We start from the raw sequence: 24233 nt of genomic DNA on the forward strand, positions 1-24233 counted from the left end.
AGGGAGCCCGATCCAGAGCTTGATCCCAGAACCCCGGGATCATGACCTGAGCTGAAGGCAGATGCTTAACGACTGAGCCACCCAGGCGCCCCAGGGTAGCTCTATTTTTAACTTCTTGAGGAACCTCCATACTGTTTCCAGAGTGGCTATATCAGCTTGTGTTCCCACCAACAGTGTAAGAGGGTTCCCCTTTCTCTGCATCCTCGCCAACATTTGTTGTTTCCTGACTTGTTAAATTTAGCCATTCTGACTGGTATGAGGTGGTATCTCATTGTGGTTTTGATTTGTATTTCCCTGATGCTAAGTGATGTGGAGCATTATTTCATGTGTCTGTTGGTCATTTGTATGTTCTCTTTGGAGAAACGTCTGTTCATGTCTTCTGTCCATTTCTTGACTGGATTTTTTATTTTTTAGGGTGTTGAGTTTGATAAGTTCTTTATCTTAGATCTTGGATACTAGTCCTTTATCTGATAGGTCATTTGCAAATATCTTCTATAGGTTGCCTTTTACTTGTGTTGTCTACTTCCTTTGCTGTGCAGAAGCTTTTTATCTTAATGAAGTCCCAATAGTTCATTTTTGCTTTTGTTTCCCTTGCCTCTGAAGACGTTTCTAGCAAGAAGTTGCTGCAGCCAAGGTTGAAGAGGTTGCTGCCTGTGTTCTCCTCTAGGAATTTTGATGGATTTCTGTCTCACATTTAGGTCTTTCATCCATTTTGAGTTTATCTTTGTGTATGGTGTAAGAAAATGGTCCAGTTTCATTTTTCTACATGTGGCTGTCCAATTTTTCCAACACCATTTATTGAAGAGACTGTCCTTTTTCCATTGGATATTCCTTCCTGCTTTGTTGAAGGTTAGTTGACCATAGAGTTGAGGGTCCATTTCTGGGTTCTCTATTCTATTCCATTGATCTGTGTGTCTGTTTTTGTGCCAGTACCATACTGTCTTGATGACTACAGCTTTGTAATAGAGTTTGAAGTCTGACATTCTGATGCCGCCAGCTTTGGTTTTCTTTTTCAACATTTCTCTGGCTATTCGGGGTCTTTTCAGGTTCGATACAAATTTTAGGATTATTTGTTCCCACTCTGTGAAAAATGTCAATGGTATTTTGATAGGGATTGCATTGAATGTGTAGATTGCTCTAGGTAGCATAGACATTTTAACAAATATTTATTCTTCCAATCCATGAGCATGGCATGGTTTTCCATTTTTTTGTGTCTTCCTTAATTTCTTTCATAAGTGTACTATAGTTTTTAGAGTACAGGTCCTTTACCTCTTTGGTTAGATTTATTCCTACGTATCTTATGGTTTTTGGTGCTACTGTAAATGGAATCAATTCCTTAATTTCTCTTTCTTCAGTTACATTGTTAGTGTATAGAAATGCAACTGATTTCTGTGCATCGATTTTGTATCCTGCCACATTGCTGAATTGCTGTATGAGTTCTAGTAATTTGGGGGTGGAGTCTTTTGGGTTTGCCACATCAAGTATCATGTCATCTGCAAAGAGTGAGAGCTTGACTTCTTTTTTGCCAATTTGAATGCCTTTTACTTCTTTTTGTTAAGTGATTACTAAGGCTAGGACTTCCAGTACTATACTGAACAAGAGTGGTGACCATAGACATCTCTGTTGTATACCTGACCTTAGGGAAAAAACTCAGTTTTTCCCCACTGAGAATGATATTTACTGTGGGCTTTTCGTATATGGCTTTTATCACATTGAGGTATGTTCCTCTATCCCTACACTGTGAGAGTTTTAATCCAGAAAGGATGCTGTACTTTGTCAAACGTTTTTTCTGCATCTATTGAGAGGATCATATGGTTCTTGTGATCCCACTTGGATGTGGTGAATAATCCTTTTAATGTATTGTTGGATCCTGCTGGCTAGTATCTTGGTGAAAATTTTGGCATCCATGTTCATCAGGGATATTGGTCTGTAATTCTCCTTTTTGGTGCGGTCTATGTCTGGTTTTGGGATCAAGGGAATGCTGGCCTCATAGAACAAGTTTGGAAGTTTTCCTTCCATTTCTATTTTTTCAAACAGCTTCAGAAGAATAGGTATTAATTCTTCTTTAAATGTTTGATAGAATTCTCCTGGAAAGCCATCCAGCCGTGGCCTCTTGTTTGTTGGGAGATTTTTGATTACTGCTTCAATTTCCTTGGTGGTTATGGGTCTGTTCAGGTTTTCTATTTCTTCCTGTTTCAGGTTTGGTAGTTTATAAATTTCCAGGAATGCATCCATTTCCTCCAGATTGCCTAATTTGTTGGCACATAGATGCTCAAAATATGTTCTTAAATTGTTTGTATTTCCTTGGTGTTGGTCATGATCGCTCCTCTTTCATTCATGATTTTATTAATTTGGGTCCTTTCTCTTTTCTTATCGATAAGTCTGGCTAGGGGTTTATCAATCTTATTAACTCTTTCAAAGAATCAGCTTCTAGTTTCGTTGATCTGTTCTGCCATTTTTCTGGTTTCTATTTCATTGATTTCGGCTCTAATCTTTATTATTTCTCTTCTCCTGCTTGTTTCAGGCATTATTTGCTGTTCTTTCACCAGTTCCTTTAGATGTAAGTTTAGCTCGTGTATTTGAGACTTTTCTAATCTTTTGAGAAAGGTTTGTATGGCTATGTACTTCCCTCTTAGGACCACCTTTGCTGCATCACAAAGGTTTTGAACAGTTGTATTTTCATTTTCATTTGTTTCCATGAATTTTTTAAATTCTTCTTAGTTTCCTGGTTGACCCATTCATTCTTTAGTAGGATGCTCTTTAACCTCCTAGTGCGAGTTCCTTCCAAATTTCCTCTTGTGATTGAGTTCAAGTTTCAAAGCATTGTGGTCTGAAAATATGCAGGGAATAATCCTAATCTTTTGGTATCAGTTGAGACTGATTTGTGACCTAGTATGTTATCTATTCTGGAGAATGTCCCATGTGTATTCGAGAAGAATGTGTATTATGTTGCTTTAGGATGGAATGCTCTGCATGTATCTGTGAAATCCATCTGGTTCAGTGTATCATTCAAAGCCCTTGTTTCCTTGTTGATCTTTTGTTTAGATGATCTGTCCCTTGCTGTGAGTGGGGTGTTGAAGTCCCCTACTGTTATTGTATTATTATCAATGTGTTCCTTTAATTTTGTTATTAATTGGGTTATATAATTGGCTGCTCCCATTAGGAGCATAAATATTTATAACTGTTATATGTTCTTGTTGGATAGATCCTTTAAGTATGATATAGTGTCCCTCTTCATCCCTTACTACAGTCTTTGGTTTAAAATCTAATTTTTCTGTTACAAGAGTTGCTACCCCAGCTTTCTTTTGATGTCCATTAGCATGATAAATGGTTTTCCACCCCCTCACTTTCATTCTGGAGGTGTCTTTGGGTCTAAAATGAGTCTCTTGTAGACAGCATATGGATGGGTCTTGCTTTTTTATCCAATATGATACCTTGTGTCTTTTGATTGGAGCATTTAGCCCATTTACATTCAGAGTAACTACTGAAAGATATGAATTTAGTGCCATTGTATTACCTGTAATGTCCCTCTTTCTGTAGATTATCTCTGTTTCTTTCTGGTCTATGTTACTTTTGGGCTCTCTCTTTGCTTACATGATCCCCTTTAATATTTCTTGCAGGGCTGGTTTAGTGATCACAAATTCTTTTGGTTTCTATTTGTCTTGGAAGCTCTTTATCTCTCCTTCCATTCTGAATGATAGCCTTACTGGATAAAGTATTCTCAGCTGCATGTGTTTCTCATTTAGTACACTGAATATATCATGCCAGCCTTTCTGGCCTGCCAGGTCTCTGTGGATAGGTCTGCTGCCAGTGTAATGTGTCTACCTTTGTAGGTTAAGGAGCTCTTGCCTCAAGCTGCTTTCAGGACTTTCTCTTTATTTCTGAAATTTGCAAGCTTCATTATTACAGGTTGGGGTGTTCTATTTTTATTGATTTTGAGGGGGGTTCTCTCTACCTCCTGGACTTGAATGCCTGTTTCCTTCCCCAGATTAGGTAAGTTCTCAGCTATGAATTGCTCAAATATACCTTCTGTCCCTCTCTTTCTCTTTCTTCTTTCTCTGGGACCCCAGTAATTCTAATATTGTTTCACTTTATGGTATCGCTGATTTCTTGAAGCCTCCCCTCATGGTCCATAATTGTTTTTTTCTCTTTTCTTCAGCTTCCTTCCTTTCCATCATCTTGTCTTCTATGTCACTGACTCTCTCTTCTGCCTCATTTACCCTAGCTGTTAGAACACTCATTTTATACTGCATCTCAGTTAAAGCATTTTTAATTTTGGCCTGATTAGACTTTATTTCTGCACTAAGAAATTCTCTAGTGTCTTTTATGCTTTTCTCAAGCCCAGGTAGTAACTTTATAATCATTATCCTGAATTTCAGCTCTGACATTTTACTTATATCCATTTTGATTGGATTTGCGGCAAAGAGTATTACCTCTGGTTCTTTCTTTTGTTGTGAATTCCTCCTTCTAGTCATTTTGCCTAGAGAAGAATGGATGAATGAGAGAACAAAATCAAAAAAATCAACCACAACCCAAGCAAAATACACACTAGACAAATCCAAAGAAGTCAGAAATCAAAAAAAAAAAAAAGAAAGAAAGAAAGAAAGAAAAAGAAAGAAAGAAAGAAAAGAGAAAAGAAAAAAAGGGAAAAAAAAGAGAATATAATCTCATAGGTGGACAAAACAGGGTGATCCGCTTGGTCCTGGGTGTATTTTAGTCTGTTAGAAGACACTAAATCCCCCCACCCAAAAAAGGAAGACACTAAATCCCACAATTGTAAAGAAAGCAAAACTATATATATATAGATAGATATGTATATATCTATATATATCTATATATATGGATATATACATACACACACACACAAATAAAATTAAATACAGTAAAAAGCGAAAAATGAAGAATATATCTATAAAATGTAAATGTAAAAATGAAAATTTAAAAAAGACTTAAAAACAAAGAGTTGATAAAATAAGAAACTAGTTGAAAAGGAAAAAAAAGAAAATTTTAAACTGAAAGACTAAAGACTCATGTGAAAAAACCCTCTAATTCTATATACTATTTTCTCCTAGCACAGGAGTTTTTCAGGTCTGAGTGATCTATAAACTTGGTGTTCGCCTGAGGATCCTGCTGGTGGATCCTCTGGGGGATGTGCCTGTTGCACTGATTCTTAGGTGTCTTTGCCTGAGCAGAGCTTCACCACCTCTTGCCAGGGGGCTGAGCTCAGTGTAAGCTGCTCCAGGTTATTCTATTGGCTTTTGTTCCCTGAAGGCTTTTTGCATCACTTTAGACAATGAAAACAGTAAAAAATGGCAGTGCCCCAGTCTCCAGTCCTGAGCTGAATGATCACGGCCCCCACTCTTCAGTGCACCCTCAGGGAAAGGTGGTCAATCCCTTTTGTGTGTGCCAAACTCTGCAGACTCCTGTGGTGCTCACCTGCACCAATCCTCCTGGGGGGGTTGGGGGGAGGTGGTCTCACCACCCCTGGTGCTTGCTGGGCCTCTGCTCTGGGAGCTTTTGCCTTTTTTGCCTTCCCAGGAGAAGGAGGCAGGTCTCACAGTCATTGCTGCTTGCTGGGCCCCTGCTTGGAGAGCAGTTGCCTGATTGTGCTGCAGTTCACAGCTTATGGCAACACCTAGCTGAGAGGCCACTCCCAGGCTCGCTAATTGTAGCCAGTTTCCCTACTCCAATGTTTGGGAACTCTGCCATACTCAGGCACCCCTGTTCTTTTTGTGACTCTGGGGATCCTGAGACCACACTGTCCCCCCTCTAGGATTCTGCCCCACTTCACCACCTGAGCACCTTTCAGGCAGGGATGTCCCTCACCAGAGCTGACTTCTAAAAGTTTTGATTTTGTGCTCCACTGCTATATCACTTTCTGGTAGCCAGCTTATGGAGGTTCCCTCACCCTGCAGTTTATCTTCCAATATATCCCCTCAGATTCACATCTCCACACTTCCAACCTTGCAGAAAGTGGTTGCTTTTCTATTAGTAGAATTGCAGCAATTCTTTTCTTAGATCTCAGATTGAATTCACAGGTGTTCAGAATGATTTGATAGATATCTAGCTGAATTCAAGGGACCAGATGAAATGTGGGTCTCCTACTTTTCTGCCATCTTCCCTCCCTCTCCAACACTGGAGCATTTTAAAGCACAGGTCAAAGAATCAAATAAATAAAAATTAAAACACTAAAGTTCCTTTTATCCCCCATTCCCATTTGCTGACAAGAGTACAAAATAAATAATATTGTTGATGAAGGTATGAAGAAATGAATATATTCATTACTGCTGTGACAATATAAATTTGAATATCCATTCTGAAGGGTATTTTGGCATTCTGCACTAGAAACTTAGGTTGTGTAAATGCCTTGACCTAGCAATGCAAATTACAGAAATTTATCTTAAGAAAACAATTAGAAAAGTACTCAAAGATGTAGATAGAAGGATGTTTGTCACACAGTCATTTAGAGTCATGAAGAATCAAAGCAATCTAAATGTTCGACTACGGTTGATTAAACAAATTATGATATATCCATTTTAAAAATTCTTTAGCCACCAAAGATCATGAAGTAGATCCATATTTATTGAAATGATATGGCAGAGACAGTAATGCCTATTAAACGTTTTACTTGCTCCTTTTATCTCCTGTCATACCCTTGTGGTGAGGTAGAGTTATGTGATTCATTCTGGCCACTGAAATGTGGAAGACTGGTGTGCCACTTCCAAACTGTGGCAATTAAAAGCCCTTGTAAGATTTTCCAATCTTTTGCTTCTCTTAGCTTAAAAATCAAGGAGGCTGGGCATTCCCTACTTTGCAGCTGCAAGATAATGGAGCTTCCATTAGCCTGGGTCCCTAAGTGAATATGTGGTCCACAGCCCTCCATTGACTGATTTGGGATATGTAACATAAGCAAAACCTAACATTTGTTAGTATTAAATCACTAAAATTTGGGTTTTGGTTACTACAGCATATACTGTCCAATCCTAATATACATTCTAAAAGGTTCACAGCATATGGGGTGCCTGGGTGGCCCAGTCAGCTGACTGTGTGACTCTTGATTTCCACCAGATCAGGATCTCCTGGTCATGGGATCGAGTCCCACATTGGGCTCTGGGCTCTATGCTCAGCAGAGAGTCTGCTTATGGTTCTTTCTCTCCCTCTCCCTCTGCCCCCTCCCAATGTGTGCTCTCTCTCTCTCTAAAATAAATAAGAAAATCTTTAAAAATAAAATAAAAGGATCACAGATATGAAATGAAACAAGTGCCAAGGATATAATATACTAAAAGGCAATACTACAGTTTGTTTTGTATATAGAATGACAGTATCTTAAAATTTTTCTTTATTATAATTTTCTGTATCTTCATTTTTAGAAATGAGCATGTTTATCAATAACAAAGCTAGTTTTTTTCACTTTGTAAGAAACATTAGAAAAAAACAAATTACATACAATGCTCATTTTTAAAAAGAGCTTCAAGAATGGATACAGAGAAAACACAAAAACATATCTAAATTTTACCAGCTCTTTTTCAAGCTAATAGTTTTTAGAAGTATGGGATATAGAGATGTACAGACAGGGTCACTCAGTCCATTGTGTGTGTGCATGCGTGTGTGTGTGTGTGAGAGTGTGTGTGTGTGTGTGTGTGTGTATAAATGGGGCTTATATGTTGCAGCCCTGAGGCAAGCAAAAGAATATTCTTGGTGGCAGTAAGAAAGCTGTGGTACCATATAACGTGGGATGGAACATCAAGAACAAATGTCCTCTCTAAGGAAAATGCCTTGGAGGTAAGTAATGAAGCTGGAGGAGAAGAGCAGAACCCTGAATTACCCAGAAGGCAGCAGAGTTAGCTGCCTGAGCAGAGAATACATATATATAAAGATTTTGTGGCCATTGTGAAAGTCTACAAGTTAGCATACACTGGTCTACCCAGACACTGACCCCTTTTCTCTGGCTCCCCTCAACCTCTCTTTCTTCCCTACCTTGTCTCTGGGCCTCTACTTCCTTCTCTCTTCCACCGCATTTTCTCCTTTTTTTATTCTCAGGAACCATCATGGCCTCAGGACATTTTCCATTACTCAAATTTTTCCATTACTATAAAAGCAGTCAGGATGACAAACAGAATATGTGTGGCCTTTCAGATGAAAGGAAAGTGGGAAGAGTTTCTTCCCATTCCCTCATGTTAAAGAGTTAAGGTTGTAGAGAAGAATGGAAAACATGAGTGTTCCTGATTTAGAGAAGGTTATTGCCCCAGAGGCAGAAGATTATTTTCCCTGATATTGGTTAGTCCAGTGGGGTAAATGTTAGGGCCAGGAGCTTTCCTTTGTTGCTGCATAAGCATTGACTAATCCCTTTCTTCTTTTCCATTCAAGAGGGCAAATCCATAAGCAGGGAGCTCCCTAGATCTCTGACATGACATTGATGTAAAGCTTAAAGATACTTTTCTTAAAAGCACAGAGAATTGAATGGGGGTTTGATTCTGTGCCATGGTGATAATGAGGATCAGCTAAGGAGGTCTGTTACTGGCAGAACTGGTGTGTGCTTTAAGACACACAGTTGTGCCAAGAAACAATACAAAGTGTGAGAACAAGCAGACTGAGTCATGATCCATTGCCGATTCTAAACTGTACACTTCTGTCTCTATATATAGCATGTCAGAAGTGTCATTTCTGCTGTCACGAGAACTTTTTAGATTGTCACCACCATAAGTACAGCAACAACAGTAGCATTTCTTTATATGAACTACATCTGAATCCCACAGCAAGATGTAGTTTCCCCTGACACATTTGACTTAGGGAATATTAGGCTGGGAGAATCTCTGGGGGAAACGGGGCAGTTTCTTGATTCTATGTAAAGAAAATTCATTCTGGTTGACATAGACTACAGAGTGTTGTACTTTTTTGGATCTGGCTGTCAGAAATCTCCAAGTATGGTGAGAAAGATGTATAATATTCTTTCAGCAAAGCTATTTTTTTAACCGGTATTATGTGGGTCTGAAAACAGAATGGGAGCGCCCTCGTTAATAATCCTTCTGCGTCCTGATTGTGCAGCTGAGGTGCTGGAGGCGAGGGGCTGTCAGATTTTCAAATGTAGGGGGAAAGAAAAACATTTTAAAAGGTCGCATGTATTTCTCTTCTGTTATTTCTGCCTTCTTTAAAAAAAATACGTCTTTGGTTCATTTGGGGGAAAGCTCTTATTTATGCAGACACATCATAAAATAAAGTCTTCCTTTGTTACATGAGACAAAACAATTCTGAGGAATGCCTTGAGGATGCTTTAATGAATGATCTCTTTTATTTATTTCTTTTCCTATGTGTATTAAAAAAAATCTCTGGTAAAAAATAAACCTAGTTGGTCTCAAGAACACAGAAGTGTTCTGACTACAGAAATCTTACTATGACCTGATGTTGAGAAAATTTACTTTAAATAAGCATTAATCATATACACACTCACTGTGTGGGACTAGGATGAAAAAGAAGCCAGGGTCCTTACCCTTAAGGAGCTAAAATATGTTTTTGAGTCCTAAGCACTGGTTCTTTCCTTTTTACATTAAAATTTACAAAGAGCAAAACTCACTCTTTTTGGTATATGGGTCTGTAAATTTTGACAAATGCATAGAGCTGTGTAACTACCACCATACTAAAGACACTGAACAATTGCTTCACCCCCAAACATTCCTCCAAGTCCCTTTGTAGCCAAACCCTGCCCTCACCCCCAAACCCTGGCAACCACTTGTTATCTTGTTATCTATCTCCATAGTTTTGCCTTTTCCATAATGTCTCATAAATGGAATCATATAGTATGTAGCCTTTTGGGTCTGACTTCTTTCACTTAGCAAAACACATTTAATATTCGTCCATATTCTTCAATGAATATAAGGTGCATTCTTTTTCACTGCTGAATAGAATTCCATTGTATGAATGTACCAGTTTGTTTATCCATGCATTAGTTAAGGACATATGGGTTGTTTCTAGTATTTCGTGACTATGAAGAAAGTTGCTATCAATATTTATATATCAGTTTTTCTGTAAACATAGTTTTATTTCTCTTGGGTAACTACCTGGTAGTAGGGCTGTTAGGTTATATGGTTAAGTGTATGCTTAACTTTAAAAGAAACTGGCCTCTGTCTTCCCCAGTGGTTATATTATATTATAACCCCACCAGCAATGTACAAGAATTCCGTTTGCTCAGAATGCTTGCTCACACTTGGTATTGTCAGTTCTTTTTTTAAAAATGTATCCATTCAAATAGTTTTAGTGATAATTCATCATGGTTTTAATTTCCCTAATGACTAATGATATTGGCCATCATTTCACATGCTTATTTGTGATCCATGTATCTTCTTTGGTACTGTATTTGTACATATCTTTTGCCCATTTTGAAAACTGGATTCTTTGTTTTCTTACTGAGTTCTGAAAGTTATTTACATATTCTGGATAAAAGCTTTTCATTAGGTAGGTATTTTACAATTATTTTCATGAAGCCTATGGCTTATCTTTTAATTTTTGTAACAGTGTCTTCTGCAAAGTAGGTTTTCATTCTGATGAAATCCAATTTATCAGTTTTTCTTTTGGTGCTTTTAGTGTCTTCCTAAGAATTTTTTTGTCTGGCCCAGTCACAAAAATTTTCTATTTTTTCTTCTAGAAATTTGATCATTTTAGATTTTACATTGAAGTCTATGATCTGTTTTGAGTTAATTTATGCATAAAGTATGAGGTATGGGTCAAGGTTCATTTTTTTTTTTTTGCCTTGTCCAATTGCTTTAACATCTTTTGATGAAAATACTATACTTTATCTATTAAATTGCCTTTGCACCTCTGCCAAAAATCAATTGATCAAATATGTGGCAGTCTACTTCTGACTCTCAATTCTATTCTATTGATCTCTTTGTCTGTCTTTTCACCAATGCCACATTGCTTTGATTACTATCATTTTATAGTAAGTCTTAAAATCAGACTGGGTGAGTCTTCCAACTTACTCTTTTTTCAAAATTGTTTTGGATATTCTAGTTCCTTTGCATTTCCATATGAAATTTAGAATCAGCTAGATGATTTCTATAAAAAAAAAGTACTGCTAGAATTTAGATTGGCATTATTTTGAATCTATATATTTTTTAGGACATAAACTTCTGCACAACACAACTAAAAATTCTAAGAGGCATTCTAGAATCAATCCACATAAACTAACATGCCTGATTGTGAATTTGGCATTTGACAATCACATAACATCTCTCTTTTAGAATAGTACCCATTGGATAAAGCACTGGAGAAAAATATTGAGATTACAAAATCTATTTCTTGGCCCAATACATTCTGGTGGCAGGATTCAGCATATATAACAACTTACTTTTCAGGTGTCCAAATCAGCAGAATAGGCCTTAGAAGTCAATGTAATTATGTATAAAGGATAGCTCATCTTCACAGCATACTCTACTAATGTGTATCAAAATAGTGAACTTCAAACTGGAAACATGATTCTCTCTGCCCAGGAAGACTGAGTGGTGTCACACAGAGAGCCCCTGTTTCCAACAGTGTCCCTGTCTGTTTGTCCTATTTGAAGAATGACAATACAGCTGCTTAGAGACACAGGCTCCAAGTTAAATTATGAGAAGGAGAGATGTCAAAGGGTATTCACATCATACTGGAATAATTCCTAGTCCAAAGAGAGCTTATGAAAGGGAGCCTGATATTCATATTCATGGGGCCCTAAGATTACCACTATGTTAATATCATAGAAAAACCAATCTAAATTCTTTTCAGTGGTTCATCTACACCCTGTTTGTTTCTTCCCTTCAATTAGATTGTTTGATGAATTGCCAGTTTTCTTGGTTTCCTGCAGATTTCCATTGTAGAAGTTGTAAAAATCTTTTAATTGCACCAAACCAAGTACCCATCCTTTGTTGACATGGGGTTGGCTTGTGTCTTGAGAAATTTTCAAACAAAGTCTGTGGATTAAAGTATAGCAGCATGTTTTGCACATTTAGGGGGAAAAATCAACAAGAACTATTTTTTTTCTTATTGTCACATGCTTTCTGGCATCATTTTAAATTTATTTATAATACTGCTGTCATTAATATTATGCTCACTTGGTTGAAATTATTTTGTTTTTCCCCTTTGGAAATAGAGCTGCTCAAGACTGATAAATAATAACACATTATATAAGTACTGTGTGGATTATTTAACATTCTGATTAATGAGATATTTTCTACCCCAAAATAACAATCTTTAGCACTTTGCAGATGTAAGCTTGTCAATCTCTGATCATGAATAGTGTTTACATTTGAAAGACAAATCTGGTACACTGGTAAAATGGTTAATTTTGCCCTCAAACCTTTTTAATGAAATCGCTGGTGCAATAGTCGGGATAAAAAGTTCTCATTAAAAACTGCTCTAGTCTGTATGACATTCAGACAGACCAGACAACACAAGCTCAGGCAAGCTCAAAGATTTTTCAGAACACAGATTCAGATTCTGCTAAGGTTGTTTTTTTATTTTGGTTATTTATCAAACCAGCAAATAATCATCGCAAAAGCTATGAAGGAGATAGGGGTACAAGTGAGTATAATGGAGACAGGAGTACAACAAAACTCTACTACAGACTCTCTTGCTCTGACATTCCACAGGGAATTGATCTGGTCATATAAGCTCGAATCTCAGGCTCTCTACCTTTACTACTATAGGCTAGAGAATGTCAGGGGCATCAGATCTACTCTATTAACATGAGGAAATTCTTGCTTTGCTCAGTTACCTACTTCCAACGTTGTCAGCCTTTCTTATCAGGGCACTAGGCTAGGCCATGACCTAACACAGGTGTTCTTCCTCCAAACGTGCCACATGTAGAATCACAACCACTTGTTCCTCATTAGGCTATCTGCTTCTCTTTGTCAAGCATCCTTCCACTAGCAGAGGTTTTGCTAAGCTTTGTCATGGCTTTAAAAGAAAGATCCACGACAAAGCATATTTCAACATTCAGATTCCTCAGTTTTTGTGACTAATTTTTAACTAATCTAAGAGACTGAGGCAGTTCATAGGAAGCTAGCTAGGATGTAGGCACAAGAAGAGCAATTCGGTAATCATAGAATAAATTAAAGCATGATTGCTTTGGATTATTATTTGTAGGAACAGGTTTTTTAAAAAAAATGCTTCATGCAACCCTCAAAGCATCAAACATATGTGATCTTTAAAAGCATCAAAAGAAAAAGAGACTAAAATATTGATTTAAGCAAAATGCCTCCAACTACTTTTTCCAGGCTCTAAAGATTTCTATGTCCCTGGATTCTCAGTCCTTAAGACACTTCAGAGCTATAAAAAGAAGTAGAATAAATTTCCTAACAGCAGTTTATTCAATCACACAGAACAGATTAAAATTGGGTTATGTCCATGTGAATAAGTATTCTTTATAGTGTCAGGATCTCCCCTGCTCTTTCAGTGAGGGAGAAGGATTCCACCCCCCCCCCCACTTACTATGAGGGAATTGCCTTCTAAACTCACGCTGATGCAGTCAGATACCCTGATGACTACATTCTCTCCATGATAATATACCAGTATAATATTAACCCTGAGCATCTGTAAGGGGAAGTGAAGCCTGAGGGTTGAAGAAATGTGCTACTGCTGTTAGGAAAGGATTTAGAGAGGTGCTTGAATGAAGAGGAATGCTCAGCATGGGAATGCCATGGCTCCTAAGAACTCTCACTGATGGTTCAAACCAGGAGGTATGGGAAAGGGGCAGAATAAGGAAAAGATCTGAGAGATCAGATTCTCAATGAGTTCTCAATGCTGCTATGACTGGAGATAGTACTTCATGGAAACTTAAAAATAGTGTTTTTAAGAGGAAAAAGAAAAACCCTGAGTGCAGACATTTAACTCATCTCCATTCCCAATTGCCATGGAAATGACTACAGAGTATAAAACTCATATGCCAATACCAGTGCTGGAAAATGAGGGAAAAAATGCCACTTACACGCCAAACACTTGAAAATTTCTACTGTAGCGAAGGTGGTATAGAAGGCCGATCTGTGACTTTCCATACTCTGAAATTACCTAGGAAATAGGTATAGGAGACCCTGAAAGAGCGCCACTGATACCCCACAGCTAAGAGGAATGAGGGCAAGATATGGGGCAGGCAGCCACAGCAAACAGAAAATAAGTGTGGATGAGCTTCCGTCTAGAGCAGATGGCCCCCACAAACCAAGAGTTGGCAGAGTGGGGCTTCCTCTGAAAGATATGGAAAAGATACAGTAAGTCAAAAGGAGACCATCTGGAGGAAGCAGAGGAAATGCCTTTTCTAAAATAGATTTACTACAAGACGAAAAGCTCATTTTATTCAATGTCTAATTTAGGTTCCCCAAAATGTATGTCAAATATCAAAAGGAAGAAGTTAAGAAAAGTCAAATGTCATAAAGGTAAAAAATAAAATTGTTCAAATAAAACCTGAGAAGGGGCAATGAACAGCAGACTGGATACTGCAGAAAATTCACTTTAGTGAAATTGAAGAAAAGTTTTTAAGGACAAAAAGGATGAAAATAATTTTAGAAAAGATGAGCTCTATGGAGAAAAAATTCTAATCATCCAATCTGTGTATAATGGATACTAGAATGATAGAAACCAAGATAAGGAAGAAAGAAACATATAGGGTAGGAGCAAATAATAAAAGGGGTTTTAAAAATTAATAAAGCCTGAAACTACAGAGCAGAAAAGTTTCTGAAAATGACCAACTCAAGAATAAATTTACATTTTAAAAAAATTTCTTAAATACTACCTATATCTATCTAAAACATTAATCCTCAAAACATGTAATTTAGTAACTTTCTAAGGCAAGACATTACTTGAATCTTTTGGGGCTTTACATTCTAGCAGCATTAACTGGTTATGAACATTGCAAATGGCTTTTTAGGCCCTACCCTTCTAACTAACTCTAAAGAAGATTCACATCTAATGTAAGTGTCAAATAAAATCTACCTGAGATTCAAGAATTTCAGGGCAAGAAAACTAAATTCAAACCAAACCTAATTAAGAAAACTAAAAATATCAGACTAATTTAGTTGGCTTGCACAAACCAGAGATCCTAACTAACTCCCTGCTTAGACTGAGAAGTTCAATCTAAGCTTGAGAACACTAAGTCCAGTTATCTCAGATAAGGCAGCTATAATGAATGGGAATGAAATTTTTGGCAATTTATTCAATTCTAAATGGAAATTGGTGTTCCCAGTGTCCACTGTGCCACAGGAAAACAGATAGTGTGAATTTCAGTATCTTATTAGGTAATGCATTATGAGTGTCTATCTCTTCATGCTTGTGCCATTAATCTCTGCCAATTTATGGAATTTTTAGAAGAAATTCAAATTGCCGAGATTGAGCAAAGGGTAGATGGAATCTTGACCTCTTAGTGATCTTGACTAGAAAACACAAATATATGTGGGAATATACTACAAGCCTGCCACAAGTTTGGCACCTTGTCTCTGAAATTAACCCATGATATTGCCCACCAGTGGGCTGCTCTTACTCTTCCTCCACTTCCTGAATCCCCCCTCCCTCCTGAATGGCTTCTTTCATTCATCCGTATTAACAACCTGTTTGGGACAAATCTTTTGGCTTTGACCTGGACATCAATTCCAGGTCATACCCTTCCCATTTTCCCATGTCCCTATGAATCTCTACTACAGGTAACAGACACTATGACTCTTAAGTCTTGCCCTAAACTCGGTAGGAATTCTCGTCTCACCGTAAGGGAAGAAAAATCATTCATGTAACTGAACTTCCACAAAGTCAATGGAAATCACAATTTTGAAAGTGATTTACAAAATGATAAATATTTATCATGATTTAGGTTTCTCCAGTAAAGATGCATGGAAGAAAAACTCCCCAGTGAGTGAAATATAAACCAGCTGCTAACATTGATACGGAATTTACTGAGCTGAGGGAGAGTTACAAAAAATATATATTGTTTCTCTGAAATTTGGAAATGTATCTAATAGTCTCAGAATTGTCCTTTAATTTGTGGCTGTGTAGCAAAAATATGTCTTTTATTTTATTTCACTGGACTCTGTATGTTTTAATTCACGAAACCATAAATCCAAAAGTGAGAGCTACCATTAGTGATACAGATTGGAATCAGAACTGATATGTGTCTTGGCTAAAAAATATCCCACAGGTTTTGAAATGAAAATCTACTAAGTAGCAGTATTTTCATTGATTTGCTAAAAAATGATCAATGACTAGCAATATGCTTTTAATGTTAAGCTTTTCATATAAATAAATTGATTAAAATTACTTTTATATGATTTAAACTATTTTAATGTATCACAGGCTGCAATTTATATTTTTATAAATTTTAAAAATCTTTATAATCTAAGTACATGCACCGTTTGATTAAACAGCCCATTACTAAAAAATGTGAATGATCTGACTTAGATGATAAACTGTCTGTACAATGAAAGACACAGGCAAGAAGAATGACTATAAAAAATTAGATTATAACTACTTGCTTATTGTGCTGCTTATGTGGCCATTTGCCATTGATAAATATAGATGAATACAAAGAGACAGAACTTATAGACTCATTACCTGCACATCACAAATGTCCTTAATCATATGTCACTGTAGAAATATGAAATGAGAAATATGTTCATTAAGTTAACTCAAGACTCTAAGTAACAATCTACGGAGAGAATAAAAACATATATTGCAATAAATCCTTCGCATCTGAACACAGTTTGCGCAAAGCATTTGTTTTTCTCTCTAATTCCTTACATGTCTTGGGACCTGGTTACCTATGTTTTAAAAACAATCCAGCACTGTGTTCTGCTTTTTGTCTGTACTCTACAAATAACCAGACCTGAAAAAAATTACACATTAATGGTAAAGAACAATAAGAGATTAGAAAAATAATGTATGCAAGTTGAGTTCTTGAAGTAGGATTGGCAGATATAGCACTGTGAAAAGAGACAAAGTTTGTCAGGAAAGAAACTAAACCTAAAAACATATGAGTCTTGTCTAACTGTAAAGGAAGCCTACCACTGTCAGGCCCTACTATTTACTCTATTTTAATTGTCAATTAAGAATCTTTCAATTCTAATTATCTACCTATCTCCTTTTTTATTTAAAATCAATTAATTGGGGCACCTGGGTGGCTCAGTCGTTAAGCGTCTGCTTTGGCTCCTCAGGTCATGATCCCAGGGTCCTGGGATCGAGCCCCACATCGGGCTCCCTGCTCCATGGGATGCCTGCTTCTCCCTCTCCCACTCCCCCTGCTTGTGTTTCCTCTCTCGATGTGTCTCTCTCTGTCAAATAAATAAATAAAATCTTTAAAAATAAATAAATAAAATAAAATCAATTAACATATAGTGTATTATTAGTTCAGAAGTATAGTGATTCATCAGTTGCATATAACACCCAGTGCTCATTACATCACATGCCTCCTTAATGCCTATCACCCACTCACCCCATCCCCCCACCCAACTCCACTCCAGCAACCCTCAGTTTGTTTCCTACAGTTAAGAGTCTCTTATGGTTTGTCTCCCTCTCTGATTTCATCTTATTTTGTTTTTTCTTCCCTTCCCCTAAGTTCATCTGTTCTGCTTCTTAAATTCCAAATATGAGTGAAATCATGTGATAATTGTCTTTCTCTGATTGACTTATTTCGCTCAGCATAATGTCCTCCAGTTCCATCCACATCATTGCAAATGGCAAGATTCCATTTTTGATGACTGAGTAATATTCCATTGTATATATATGCCTTATCTTCTTTATCCACTCACCTATCTATGGAAATCTGGGCTCTTTCCATAGTTTGGCTATTGCGGACATTGCTGCTCTAAACTTTGGGGTGCAGGTGCCTCTTCGAATCATTATGTTTGCATCCTTTGGATAAATACCTAGTAGTGCAATTGCTGGGTCAGAGGGTAGCTCTATTTTTAACTTCTTGAGGAACTTCCATACTGTTTTCCAGAGTGGCTGCACCAGCTTGCATTCCCACCAACAGTACAAAAGGGTTCCCCTTTCTCCATATCCTCACCAATATCTGTTGTTTCCTGACTTGTTAATTTTAGCCATTCTGACTGGTGTGAGGTGGTATCTCATTGTGGTTTTGATTTGTATTTTCCTGGTGCCAAGTGATGTGAAGCATTTTTTCATGTCTCTGTTGGCCATTTGTATGTATTCTTTTCTACCTATCTTCTTTAGCATACTTTTGGATATTTTTGTCTTATATTTTGGTTTGATTGTACCAAGATCAGCTATCTTTGTCCAAGATCGGTTCTAATAATCTGTTTGTTTGTTTGTTTGTTTAAGTGCATGCTTTTCCTATTTCATTGAGCCAATTTTTTTACAGTAGCCTGGCCTCAGGGAAAGGTAGTACATGAGGACACACCCTTTGTCTTGTCTTCTCAAGGTTGCCAGTTAGCCAGATTTCAGGGTGGATGTATTCTCCATTCATGGAAACATGCGCACCTTTCCACAGTCTCCAGATCCTTAGTTTTCCTGGCTTTTGCCCTTCCCCTTAGACATACCATCATAAAGAAATAGATTTTTCTGGACATTCTAAATTTTGGATTTTATATAATAGAGTAGCAAAATAAATTATTTGTAAGTTGTTTGAGTTTGGGTATTTCTGTGGTTGGACTGTTTGGAAATTTAAGAATGGTGTTTGAACAATATTTTGAAATTGAAACCACAAAAGGACTTCAAAGCACTCATCTGAAGTTCTTCTAACTTTCTGAGAAGGTGGCTTGTAATTTAAGATTCACTGTTATGTGTGGATGAGAATTGTTAGCTTACCTGAACCAGCTGCTACCACCTCATGTTATATTCATAACAATGAAGTGAGAATTTTGGCAAGTGAAAACTGTTGTTTAAAACCTAAGAGGCTGGAAGCATCTGTCAAACAGTGTATGCAGGCCCAAAACTAATGGTTTATAAACCAGATGATGAGTGTGTACATGTTATGAATTGCTGCTGTATGTTGCTTTCCTAAGTTTTGTACACAAAGTGGTTAAAGTTTTCATTCTACTGATGTGACTCATCAATACAACAGATGAGATGTTTGATAGAAACATTGCTGTCATTTTAATGAATTCATAAGCTATTGTTCAACTCCCTTTCATGCTACAGGCCCAGCTGAAAGCCCAAGAATTTGTGTTTAATCAGACACAGTACATGTCTATCTTTCACAAAACAGTGGGATAATGACCCCCATAATTTTTTGGAAAATCTTAAATTCTTAAGTCTGTCAAGTCTGATTTGAGAAGACTCTGCTTAACTCTTTGGAAGAGCTCATTCTTATATAAACTTTTTATACTTTAAATCCATCATTTAGTATATTTTGACTTCCCCCTCAAGTATAATCAGAAGATAGCTTTAATACATTCCCAAAGCTACTAATACGCAAGAAGCCACAGTTAATAGCAGGAATGAAAACAGAAAATTTGGGGACAGACGGAAAGCATAATGGGGTTTGAATTAAATTTTGAGACTGAAAGAGAAAGAATTTAGAGAAGAGATGCCAGTAGCCATAACTTGCATTGACCAATCCAGGATGAGAACTGGTACAGGTGGTACAGATGGTCTGCGACTGGTACAATGATATTTTATGCCAGGAATGCCATTTATCATCCCAACACAAAACCTTGGGTTTCACTCTTACTTGTCTGCAAGTGCAGTCAAGTCTATCTAGGGTTTTGTGCCCCTGCTGCCCCGCTTAAGAATTCTCTTCTCAGGAAGGTCTAACTAGTGTCAAACCACTCAACTGATTGTGCACACGTTACCTTAGTTAGAGGCAGAGTACCTGGAGATTGCAGTTAGTGACAAATTCAGCTTCCACAGAATCATAGAAAGAGGAGGGTCTTATTTTGGTTGTTTTCCTTGAGAGAAATGACTTCATTATCTTATGGCATAAGATACTATGTTGAACACTGGAAACGTAGTGATTATTAAGAGAGGTGCAGTCCATGTCCTCATGTAACCACTGAGGATAACTTCTAACCAGTCATTTGTAAGGATGAAGAGACACTTTAAAATCTCTAAACATATAAAGAAAATTGGCTGCTTGAAAGAGAGTTATTCTGTAAGTTAGGATACTGTGATGCGAGAAAAGTCCAACTTGAATTAACTTAAGCAAAAACACAGACCAAAAAAAAAAAAAAAAAAAAAAAGGAGAAGGGTATGGAATTTGGAGGCTTACACAAACAGAAAATGCAAGGATATAGCTGATTTTAGTGATAGTAACTGGAATGAGAAATTTGAAATGGCAGCAAGAGTCTCTCCATGGATTTTCTCTGCTTATAAGAATGTTTTGGGGCACCTGCATGTGGCTCAGTTGGTGGAGCAACCAACTCTTGATTTCGGCTCAGGTCGCGATCTTAGGGTTGTGAGATCGAGCATGTCAGGGTCTGTGTTGGGCATGGAGCCTGCTTAAGATTCTCTCTCTCTCCCCTTCTCTTTCTAAAAAAAAAAAAAAAATGTCTTGGCCTCCATTCTCTTCCGCTGCATGGGGGTTTCAGCCTCAAGATAGGGAGCATAGTTGCTGGTTACTCCGGACTGAGACACTTTCAGTTTTACAATCCAAAAGGCCAAGTAGCCTTCCTGCTAGTTTGTAAAAGTCCCAAGGAAGAATTAAGATTGGTCCAACTTGGGACTCTGTGCCTAGACCAGTCACTGTGGCCAGAATGTTGAAGTACTATGGTAAGCTCAGCCTGTGGTGAGGGTACATACTCTGATTGGGGGTTGCCACTAGTAAGGCATGTTTAGAGTGAAGGACAAACACTGGAATCAGAAGAGGGAGGAGGGGACTATGACAACAACGAAGATAATAACAATTGATCATAGAGGTAAGGGTCATGCAGAGCAGTCAGAACAAATAAAAACTAAAACAGAGCTACTGAATACAAGAGACAACCTAAAAATGTTATTCCCATATCCATAAGAATTGAGTATAACGCATCTTTTTTTTTTTTTTAAGATTTTATTTATTTATGTGAGAGAGAGAATGAGATAGAGAGAGAGCATGAGAGGGGGGAGGGTCAGAGGGAGAAGCAGACTCCCTGCTGAGCAGGGAGCCCGATGCGGGACTCGATCCCGGGACTCCAGGATCATGACCTGAGCCGAAGGCAGTCACTTAACCAACTGAGCCACCCAGGCGCCTGAGTATAACGCATCTTTAAAAAGGGCAATTTGTCATGAAACTAAAGGAAAACGTTAATATATCTATGGTACAGGATCATGTGTCAAGAAGGCAGAAACAAGGAACCTAATCAAGGCAATAACCCAGCTAATAGTATTACAGGGCTTGAAGGTAATGTTAAATAGAATTTATTTTAAAACACACATTTAGCACTAACTACATACTAAGCACTGTTCTAAGAATCAATTCATTTGATTTTCACAGCAGCCGTATTAGGTTAGCAGTAATATTATTCCCATTTTACAGATAAGCATAGAGAGGCTAAATGAGTTGCCCAAGATCACATAACTGTTAAGGAACATGATCAAAAAAGATATGACCACGAATTGACCTGTGAGCTGAAGCCGGGCCCTCAGAGACTCCTTACTCCCTTCCCTATCCTTGGAATATGGGTTCTGCTTCCCTTTCCCACTCCCAGAAGCACTCCAAGGACATTGCCTTTAGAAAGTGATGTGATGTTGAAAACACCTGCATGGTACATGTGACTAGGCCCAGTTAGGGCCTCTATAAATTTTCAAGATTTGGTAGGTGGATGCAGGCATCCATTCATCTTACTGCTGCCAAAGACAAGCCTTGTATGTAAATTCCCTTTGCTCTTATTAAAACTGCCACCTACCAACCTGGAGTGGCCTACCTCTTCAGTCTCTCCCTGCCCTCTGTCTCCAGGGGCCAGTTTAATATTATACCAGGAGAGTTCCTGAGAGGGTTATGAACCTACAGTAACTAACAGAGCCAGGATTCAAACCCAAGCAATAAGGGTGTGCTGTACCTCTAAATTAAGATGTATCCTGTTAAGTTGGTAAGTGTCTCTATGCTTCACGGACAAGATAAGGACATTAGGAACACCTGAGATTGAGGTTCTCAGCTGTGTATCTGCCAGCCAACACGTCTTTGTGGAACTTAGACCAGGAGTGTTTTCAGAAGCATCCTTTTCATGTGGTATTCTGTTTTGAGAGTTTAAACATAAATTTTATTGGGTGTTTCCTTTGTCACAGATCTTCATGTTATAAGTTATTGTTAAAGATCAGGCTCCCGTATTATAATTAGAATGTTATACATCAAAATTAAAATTAATTTTCCAGAATTCAAGACTAGTAAGGATTCCAAGAGACAGAATAAGGTGTTGAAACCTCATACCCTAATCTCCTAGGCATAGTCAGGCCAAAATTTCTATATGGGAGCAAATGATAATCAGGCCTGACTGTAATAATTGAGATACATGATAACTGCCAGAATTTAGGCGATCTGTGGATAAAGTAATAAAATCCATGGATCAGGAGGATCTTAGTAGGAATTCATGTGGAAGGCGTGAAGATATGAGCCCCACAGGAATAGGCTTCCAAAGTATAAATAAGTTGGTTATGTTAGAATTGAAATCCTGGATCTCTTCTTCAACATATTCAAATGTAGCTGGTTGGGTGTGCCTTGCATACAAAGAAGGGGCTTGCAATAGTGGCTAAGGAGAGCAGTGTGGCTGATTTTCAAGCTCCCCAAGCTTGAAGTTGCCTGCCCCTGCTCTTTCCAGTGTATTCTCTGCAGAACCAGGAAAGCTAAGAGAGCTGTGCCCAAGAATATCCCTCTCCACACTCTCATTTATTTTATTTTTGTTTCATGGCAGTAATTTTATTGAAGTATATTTTGTAGATGGTAAAATACACAGCTCTCAAAAATATAAGTTGATAAGTTTTGACAAATGTATACATCCATATAACAATTACCCAAATTACCCTAATCAAGATAAAGATCCATGACCTCTTAATGTTAGGACCTGAGCTAAATCAACTGTGAAACTGTGATGTGTGGGAGCTTAATCATTCCAGGTTATTTGGAAATCAAATCTAATGCTATTTTTACATATGCAAAGCAATGAGATATCGCCTATAGCCTTAAATATTTCCTTTATCATAAGCAAAGAATTAGTGAACAAAGTTTAATAAAGCACTCAATTCAAGCTAGAAAAGTACAACAAAAAGAACAGAAAGTAGAGGGATAAATTCACAAAGCAAGAAGCAGTAAGTAAGAAAGCAGCTACCAAGAATTAACCCCAAAAGTAAAGAGCTGGTTTTTTGAAAAATAAAAAATAACAAATAAATAAAATATGCAAACTTTGAAGAAACTGATAGAGGAAAAAGAGAAAAAAACAAGTGTATAAGTTTAGGAAAGGGGATGTAACCACATTTATGGAAGAGAGATTTAAAATAAGAAACAGCACATGCTAATAAATCTGGTCTATGCTAATAAATCTAAAAATCTAAAAACACTATTTAAAATATATTATAGATTCAAAAAACATAAATATCTCTCCCGAGGATTTTGTTATACATACACATATAATTTATAAGAGATGAGTTTGAATTATATATACAGAAAAGGATAAAGGACCAACTTCAGCCCACTAATTATTTTTGTAAAGTTTAATGGGTCACAGCCACATTTACTCATTTACTCATTGGCTATAGCTGCTTTTGAGCTCCAAGGTAGAACTGAGTAGCTGTGACAGAGACGCTATGTTCACAGATCCTAAAGTATATATTTATCTTGCCCTTTGCAGAAAGTTTGTCAATCCCTGTTGCACTGATAAAGAATAACGCAGAAAGAAAAGGAAAGGAAAGGAAAGGAAAGGAAAGGAAAGGAAAGGAAAGGAAAGGAAAGGAAAGGAAAGGAAAGGAAAGGAAAGGAAAAGAAAGGAAAAGAAAGGAAAAAGGAAGCCATCCATACAAATGTATATGTGGATAAATAGGTATAGAAATAGATACATATTCTAGAATTTTTTGGTAAGAACATCAAAGGTGAATCTACTTGAATCTGTCTTGTGATAAATTCAACAGGGTATACTGAAATGTCATTGGATAACTAAACTGAACATAAATTGTCTATATACAGATCACCATAAAGATGCCACGATGAACTCAAGTGCAGAGATGTAAATGATATAGATGATACAGCTGAGTCTAAACTCAGTTATTAAGTGAGCAACATGCTATTTGATTGCATTTCCTCTATAGATAGGTTTTATTGTGGTTTGATTCTTTCTCTTAGAAGTTAAATTGAAGAAAACCAAAAC

The sequence above is a fragment of the Mirounga angustirostris genome, unplaced genomic scaffold, assembly GCF_029215605.1.
Source record: "Mirounga angustirostris isolate CCGP_5_RB_7025 unplaced genomic scaffold, mMirAng1.0.hap1 SCAF_9, whole genome shotgun sequence".
In the NCBI taxonomy this organism is placed as follows: Eukaryota; Metazoa; Chordata; class Mammalia; order Carnivora; family Phocidae; genus Mirounga; species Mirounga angustirostris.